Source organism: Penaeus monodon, chromosome 19 (assembly GCF_015228065.2).
Source record: "Penaeus monodon isolate SGIC_2016 chromosome 19, NSTDA_Pmon_1, whole genome shotgun sequence".
Lineage (NCBI taxonomy): Eukaryota > Metazoa > Arthropoda > Malacostraca > Decapoda > Penaeidae > Penaeus > Penaeus monodon.
The window spans coordinates 21,282,304-21,282,630 of record NC_051404.1 but is presented as its reverse complement, the minus strand read 5'-3'; positions in this window follow the sequence as shown (position 1 = coordinate 21,282,630).

Below are 327 nucleotides of genomic sequence, written 5' to 3'. Positions count from 1 at the left end.
AGAAAGTTCTTAACTTTCCTATCCTCAGGCTTAACGTTAACCAGGTTTTTATTCACAAGATATATGTCGCCTTCAAAAATGTTTTAATGCTTGCTAAACAAATTATTCAATTCATATGAAGATCAGATAGAAATGAAAGAAAAAAAGGTATTTGAACTTCTTCTTCTAATACTTTACTCTACTACTATCGATTCATTTATATAATTCAACTTTTCATATCACCATTATTCTCTTTTTTCCAAATTCTAAAAAGGAATCTTTGAAAATGAAAAAAATAATAATTGTTCGGTATATTCTATGCGATTCAGTATCAGCTGTCTTTGGAAT